Raw genomic sequence first — 7,920 nt, forward strand, 5'->3', positions numbered from 1 at the left:
GCTGCCAGGGTCAGACTGGGCTGCTCAGGGCTCTGCCCATTCAAACTGTGAAACCAACAAGGACAGTGATGGCCCAGCTTCTCTGGGCCCCAACACTGTTGCCAGGTTGTCCACATGAGGAAAGGGCTTCTTGTCTCTATCCAAAGACTCTTGTGTTCAGACCAGTCACAACACAGCAGTGTTCCTAGCAACTTGGTGCTAACACTCCTCTCCAATTTGTGTCACTGATTTTCACATCGGTCCCTAGTTTCCATTTATGTGTAAGCTGCCCACCTGTCATCTCTGTTACAGAGTAGGTGTATAGGAACCCTCTCCTATGACAGCAAACATTTGGCTTCCACACAGTTATCTTTCCTTAGACTGCTTCTGCTAACAAAATGGAACAAGTATAGTGGGCATGACTCAGCCTTTTGCACATAGGTATTAAAATAACTTTTAAATTGTTAGCATAAGTAGGTGATGTCTCCAGAACTGCACATAAATTGCAGAATCAGGCAACTGAAAAAATGGCCTGAATAATACTTTCACACAGATGTGTATAATGCAAATGCTGTTAAAACTTGGAAAGATTTCTTGAGAGCTCAAAGAGCTAAAAAAGTCTGAAAGAGAGCACCCAGTGAACACTGTTTGACAATGTGAGTGATATGACTTCTTCAGGTAGTGTTCTTGGGTTTTGTTTTTGAAAAAAAGATAATAATTGAGACATGTTCACAATATGCATGTTATTCCTCCTATAGATTTATAACCAGTTTCTTTTCAGTTATTGCCCTGTATTAAGATTGCTTACATAAACCTTATGACAATGCTATATAAAGCAATCATTTAAATTTTAGCACCAGTTGTTCTTTTCTAAGCAAAAGAGTTATTGAAATGTCACCATATGTTGATACTGTTAATAACATTCTACTTACTGCTAATTTTTAAGATCTGGTCTTGATTATTCCACTATTATGAACTTCCAAATTGTTCAGCTACCTGAGCTGATCAGTACTTACAGAAGCAAGCTCAGCTCTTAGCTTGGGATTTTTCACTATGAAGGTATCACCTAACATCAGTGGAATGGAAATAAACTCCTATTTACCTCTTGACACACTAACAAGTTGCAGCAACTTTTGAGTTGTGTGTCAATGTTAACAGAGGACAATATTTTGCTAGCTCCTATACTTAGTGAAACTCCCAAGTTGCACAATTGTATGACAACAGTAAAGTGAACAGATCATAATGGTTATAATCATTAAAAACATTTAAAAATGTATAACCACAATTTGTAGCACTCAACACAGCACTTCAGAAACTCCTGAGCAGCTTAAGAGGCTAGCTGTTGCCTTTAGCTTTCAGCTCCTCATGGAAATGAACATACTATACTTCATTGCTGGCAATCTACTGAAGCCTGACTTTAGAGGAACTGTGCTGGAGAAATGTGTGAGGCTACTTCCCAAACCCAAATCCATTCACTTTCCATTCTGGTTGATGCTTTTGGGGTATCACAGGCTCAGCTTTGAAATAAGATGACTGAGATAAAATTTGAGCACAAAAGGACCAATTGAAGGGTTGCCTAGGTAACTCTTTCTGAATGGCCTCTCTGTAATTCAATCAGCCAACTCAGCTGGAATAAAGCTTTCTAAGTGACTGCTGCATAAACAGCACTGAGTGGCAAAGTACTTCCTGAATTGCCATCTTTAGAGATTAGCCATGATTGACAATTATATTTAATCACAACAAAACTTTACATTAGTCTGATTTTGCACATAAGTCTTAAAATTATCTAGACAGTAATGCCTATGTTGGTTCATGCAATACTGTACCAGTACACACATATGGCTCAACACTGGGCCTTGCTCTATTCTCATGTCTGTGTCAAACACCTCTGGGTGTGCATGAGCACAGAGGCAACACGAGTGGCTGTAGCAAAGAACTATACAGAATTGCTTTTGGAGATTGCCAGATGTCTCCTGAGAAACCTTAATCTATCTGTTCAAGATCTTTTTCCCTTCCAGTTGTCCTACATCATCCCTTTCCCCAAGACAACTATCCCCAAAATATAAGGACAAACACAAGCTCACAGTGCAGGCATAAAACTTTTTTTTGCTAGTTTAACTCCAGGATACATGGATGTTGCAGAATGGATATTCTTTTCCCATTTTGTAAATTGGATTTGGCATCTGATTTTCAAAGTATTTGTAGATCTAGCTTCCATGAATTTCAAAGCAATACTAAATTATCCCCTGGTGTCGAAGAAAAGAATGGGAAATAATTTCAGCAGCTCTAAAACCACATAAATGAGAGTGTCATGCTGTGGACTAAGCAGCAGTGACAGAAAATGACTCAGCACAGATTTATGGCAGAGATTGCATGCACTGTATTGGCTCCAGCCATGTACACAGAAACTAATCCTGAAAATATAGTTTTATTTCAGTCTAAATGATGGAAACTCTGTACTTGCAATGTTCAGTAGGATTAGATTCTGTACTGCTAAGAAGAAAATGCAATTATGACTTGATATATACTAAGGAATTCAGTTGCCTAAACACATATGATGGTACCATTTTAGATACCTTCTGGTATCTGCCTTGACTTTCACATGCTCTAACAGAAGTGAAGGATATTCTGCTCCCTTTATGATACACCTGATCTCAATTTTTTTAGGGCGGCCAAAGTGCTGCTACCTGCCCATGCCCACTCCAAATCTCATTCCCTGCTATGACTCAGTAGCTAATTAACTTCAGCTGGACTGGATGTATGGGAAAGCTGCATCACCTGATATGATGAACTCTGATGATAATCTATTAGAAAGAAATTGCCGTATTAAGTCAGAACAAGAGCCAATTTAAACCAGTACCTTGCAATGGTCAGACACGGGTGTGCAGAGACTGAGTATTGGAATACAGCATATTTTTCATCTTCCACAAATTCATAGAATCATAGCAATATTTAAGCTGGGAAAAACATTTTAGATCATCAAGTCCAACCATAAACCTAAGACCGCCAGCTCCATCACGAAATCATGTCCCCAAGCACCATACCTACACATATTCTAAATACTTCCATGAATGGTGACACAACCACTTTTATGCTTGATAACTGATCCAATACTTGATAACCATTTCCATGAAGCAAATGCTGTAATCTCTGATCCAATCTTCTCTGACACATCTTGAGGCCATTTCCTCTTGTCCTGTCACTTGTTTCTTGGGACAAGAGGCTGACCCCTACCTGGTTATGCAGTCCTTTCAGGCAGTTGTAGAGATGATAAGGTCTCCATTGAGCTTCAATTTCTCCAGGCTGAAAAACCCATCTCCCTTTTCTGCTTCCCACAGGACTTGTGCTCCAGACCCATCACCAGCTCCATCGTCCTTCTTGGACACACTACAGAAATTCAATGTCTTTGTAGTGAGGGGCACAAAAGGGAATACAGGATTTGAGATGTAGCCTTACCAGTGCCAGGGGTACAGTGGGAAAATCACTGCCCTGGTCCTACTGGCCACACTATTGCTAATACAAGCCAGGATGCCACTGGACATCTTGGCCACCTCAGCACAAAGCTGGCTAGTGATTAGTTGCTGTAGGCCAGCACAGAATCACAGCATCATAGACTAGTCAGGGTTGGAAGGGATCTCTGGAAATCTAGACCAAATGACCCCCAGGTCATTTAGTGAATTAAGTTTTTCATTCCCCAGCCTGTAGCATTGTTGCATAGGGTTGTTGTGACCCAAGGGCAGGCCACAGCATCTGGCTTTACTGAACCTCATACCACTGGCCTCAGCCCATAGATCCAGCTTGTGTGACCCCTCTGAAGAGCCTTCCTACCTCCCAGCAGATCAACACTCCCATCCAACTTGCATCATCTGCAAAATGACAGGGTGTTCTTGATCCCCTCAACCAAATTATCAATAAAGACATTAAGCAGGACTGGCCCCAGTACAGAGCTCTGGAAAACACCACCAATGACTGACAGCTGGATTTCCCTCCATTCACCAGTACTCTTCAAGCCCTGCCCTCCACTCAGTGAACTGTCCACACCTGGTCCACCCATCCATACCATGGAAAGCCAGCACCTCCAGACGAATGATGTGGGAAATGGTGTCAAATGCTTTACTAAGGTCCAGGTAGACAACATTCATAGCCTTTCCCACATTTACTACATGAGTCAATTTGTCATAGAATGAGATCAGATTGGTCAAGCAGGATCTGTGTTTGACAAACCCAGACTGGCACATGCTGTGTGATGGCACTCAGGGTGTCCTGCACATGCTGTGTGATGGCACTCAGGGTGATCTGCTTCATGACCATCCCTGGCATCGAGATCAGTCTGACAGGTCTATAGTTCTCTGCATCCTCCTTCCCACCCTTTCTGTAGCTGGGCATCACACTTGCCACTGGGACCTCCCTAGTTAGTCAGGACTGCTGGTAAATGATGCGAAGTGGCTTGTGAGCACTTCCATCAGCACCCTCAGTACTCCTGAGTGGATCCCATCCAGCCTCAGAGATTCATGTGTGTGAAGCAGTACAGCAAGTCACTGACCATTTCCCTTTTGACTACTGGGGCTTCATTCTGCTCCACATACTTGTCTTCCAGCCCAGGGGTCTGATTGACCCTGATGACAGCCAATCTTGCTGTTAAAGAATAAGGCAAAAAAGGCATTCCATATCTCTACTCTCCCCTTATTCCTTGTTGCAGCACTTGCAATTGTACCCAAGAATGGATGGAGATTGTCCTTAACCCTCCTTCTGTTGCTGATATCTTTCTAGAACACCTTTCATTTGTGGAAACACCTTTCATTGTCTTTAACTGCAGAAGCCAAATTAAGTTCTAGATGGGCTTTGGCCCATCTAAATTTCTCCCTGCATTACCTCCCAATATCCTTGAAGTCCTCCTGAGCTGCCTGTGCCTTCTTCCAAAGGTCATAAACTCTCCTTTTTCTCCTGAATTCAGCCTAAACTCTGTTCAGCCAGGCCAGTCTTCTTCCCAGACAACTCCTCTTTCAGCACATAAGGACAGCCTGCTCCTGCACCTTTAAGATTGTTTTCTCAAACAATGCTCAGCCTTCCTGCACTCCCTTGTCCCCTTGGGATCACATCCCAAGGAACACTATCAGCCAGTCCTGTAAACAGACAAAGGCTGCCCTCTGGAAGTCCCAGGCAGTTCTGGCACTTCTCCTGACCCGTTCCTTACAGCTCTGAAAATAGAAAGAAGCTCTCCTTTCGTGGTCTCTGTGCCCAAGATGGCCTCTGACCACCACATCTCCCACTAATCCTGTGTTCACAAGCAGCAGGTCCAGCTGGTCACCTTCTCTGGCTGGCTTCCTCACCCACTCTGAGAGAAGTACCAAGGCATGTTCCACACAGTTCAGAAACCTCCTGGGCAGTTCCCTTTCTGCTATTTTGTATTACCAGCAGGTATCTGGTATTGAAGTGTCCCAGAAGAAAAAGGTCCAGGAATTGTAAGACTTCCTCCACATCTTATAGTATATTTTTGTCTTCCTCTTTGAACTGGTTGGATAGGCTATACTAGACTTCCACCAGGATACTGATTTTGTTGGCTTGCCTATAAATACTCAACCCTTTTATCACCATCATCAAGCTCTAGAAAGTCAAATACTCCATAACATAAAGGGCTACCACACCACTTCTCCTTCTTTGCCTATCCCTTCTGAAGAAGAATTTATAGCCATCTATTGCATTACTCCAGTTGTGTACGTAATCCCACCATGCTTATGTTCATTGCAATTACATCACAGTTTTCCATCTGCTCAATGACTTCTAGGCCCTCCTGTTTGTTGTGCATGCTGCATACTTTGGTGTAGATGCACTTTAGGTGGTCTATCAGTCCTGTCATATATTGGATGGGAAGGAGCCTTAATTACTATATGACTGGTCTCAGGTGCTTCTGGCGTTTGTAATGGATTGATGATGATTAGGTCTGTGCAGCTGTCTATGGATCTTGACCCACCACCTCCACTGAGATGGTGAAGGGGCAATGTGAATTAGTACAGGGACATTTTGAATGCGCTTTGGTGCACTCAGCACACGACAGAGCAGAAGGGCTGTAACAGCACACTGCTCCTCAAATATTGATGTGCCATTCCTGGGCTTATCTCTAGCATGCCTGGTTTCATCCCTTTCTTCTTTGAAATCTAGTTTAAGGGTCTTTTACTAAGCCCTGCTAACCCTTTGCCCCTTTGAGACAGGTGTACCCTGTCTGTCATCAGCAGGCCCACTTGTTTAAGCCAAGTCATAATAAAACCCCCTAAAATTCTGCTGGTGATACCACTCTTGGAGCAAGTTATTGATCTTCTGAGTCTTCCTGCTTCTTCCAGCATCATGTCCTGTAACTGCAAGAACACAGAATGACATACTTGTGCTCCTCATCCCTTAACCAGTCATTAAAGATTTAGGCATAGCTGCGTTAGATCTCCACATATAATAGTCCATACTGTGTTTCTGTGAAATCCTTTACTAATTCTGTCATAATTCTTTTTACTCTTTTTGCATAGGATCCTCACTTCTTGCTGGTGTTTGAGACTGTCTTTTTGTTACAGAGACATCTGCAGTGCTGAATATCAAGTGTATACTAATGCCTAGATAGGATAATTGTGGTATCCTGGCATATATTTTATTGTTGTTGTTATTATTGTTAATGACAATAAGGAAATGAATCCTCTATTAGGACAATGCCCTCTTTGCATCTTAAGAAATGAGATTAGAAGTGTTATTCTGCTTGGTGCTCTCTTTCATACATCCGTAACAAGTACTCTTTTAAACCTATCTACATACATCAAAACTCTATTCTTGCTACTTCAGCTCTTCTTTTATTTAAATAATTAAAAACAATTAAAAGGGTACAAAATCTATGGATGTTCCATATTTCACAGTTCTTCATGCAAGAGCATCTATTAAATACGTACCTCTAATCCTAGGGAAGAAAGCACTTACTAGTTTGCTCTAGGACTGTTTGAGAAACATGGGGTGGTGTGGGTTAGAAGGGACCTTAAAGATCACCTTGTTTCAACCCCCCTGCCATGGACAGAGACCTCTTCCACTAGACAAGATTGCTCGAAGCCCCACCCAGACTGCCCTTGACCACTTCCACAGCTCCAGTTAGGGCATTCACAACTTCTCTGAGCAACCTGTTCCAGTACCTCACCACCCTCCATAGTAAGCAATTTTTTCTTAGTATCTAATCTAAACCTATCCAATTTTCCCAGTAAAATTTTTCCAAACAGAGGAAATGGCAGTGTGTTCACATTATGTGAACAATACAAACATATGGTGACATTTCATCCACAATTATTTTGTTTATAAACAACAGCTTATAGCAAACTCTATCTGCCAAACTCACCAGGTAGTCACTCCTTCCAGAAAACATCACAAAATCACTGTCTTCATAGAGGCTTACAGTCATATTACATTAGGAAAAACAGTTGCTTTTCTGGCACAATATGAAACAGAATTTTACACTTTTTTTCCACAGATGAGGAGGAAATGGAAAACAAATACAAAGAACCACCTCAAACTTACAGAAATGCTGAATCTGTCACTGTTCACAAAGTATTCATATTGTATAACATCTATAACATGTGAACTATAAATACCATATTCTGAGAATTAATCTTAGTCCACCTAAGATGAAGAGCTTAGCTATAAATTCTCATGCTTGTACATTTCTTGTGCATTCTGACTGCTGATACAATTAATCAATAAAGAATTAGCATGAGGTCTCCAGAAGAAAGGAAACTTAAGGCAGTTCAATTTGCTTATGCTACAGTAGGGATATTGTACCACCTATAAAGAGACAATTCCTTTCTTTGCTGCAAAGGACTGCTCAGGTCTTCTTTGGTTTTGGGGTGGGTTTTTGTCTGTTTGTTTGTTTGTTTGTGAGGTTTTTTTTGGAAATGAGCTCTGTACAGCCCAACTTTTCAC

The 7,920-nt window shown here is 41.7% G+C and overlaps 1 protein-coding gene across 3 annotated transcripts in view; it reads right to left on the reverse strand.

The window, feature by feature from the left end:
• The window catches only part of SLC24A2 (solute carrier family 24 member 2), a 106,590-nt gene that overhangs the window by 12,458 nt on the left and 86,212 nt on the right, over nt 1–7,920 (reverse strand). The window lies entirely within an intron of this gene.

The sequence above is a fragment of the Passer domesticus genome, chromosome Z (assembly GCF_036417665.1).
Source record: "Passer domesticus isolate bPasDom1 chromosome Z, bPasDom1.hap1, whole genome shotgun sequence".
NCBI lineage: Eukaryota > Metazoa > Chordata > Aves > Passeriformes > Passeridae > Passer > Passer domesticus.